Here is a 352-nt window from a genome sequence, read left to right on the forward strand (position 1 = left end):
TCTCAAGCACAGCTTTTTTCCACAGAATTCTCTGTTTAAAGTTACATGATGCAAATTACTGTGGCACGAAAAAATTCCTTTCAAAAAACATGACATGAAAGTGTTTTTTTCTTCTTTTTTCAATCATGATTACAAACAACTTTTACGCCTTAAATCAACCTGTCTGAATGCAAAGATACAACCAAACAAGCTTAAAAGCAGCAGCAGGCAAGAAAAGACCACAGCATGTCCGTCATGACAAGGCAAGGCAAGGCCTGGACGCCAGATCAAGTCACCATCAGCGGCTTAAGCTGTGTGAGCGCCGGTCAGAGGAAGTGGAGGATCGGGGGCTGTCACGGCGCAACAGGTCCTC

Source organism: Pomacea canaliculata, linkage group LG4 (genome assembly GCF_003073045.1).
Source record: "Pomacea canaliculata isolate SZHN2017 linkage group LG4, ASM307304v1, whole genome shotgun sequence".
NCBI lineage: Eukaryota > Metazoa > Mollusca > Gastropoda > Architaenioglossa > Ampullariidae > Pomacea > Pomacea canaliculata.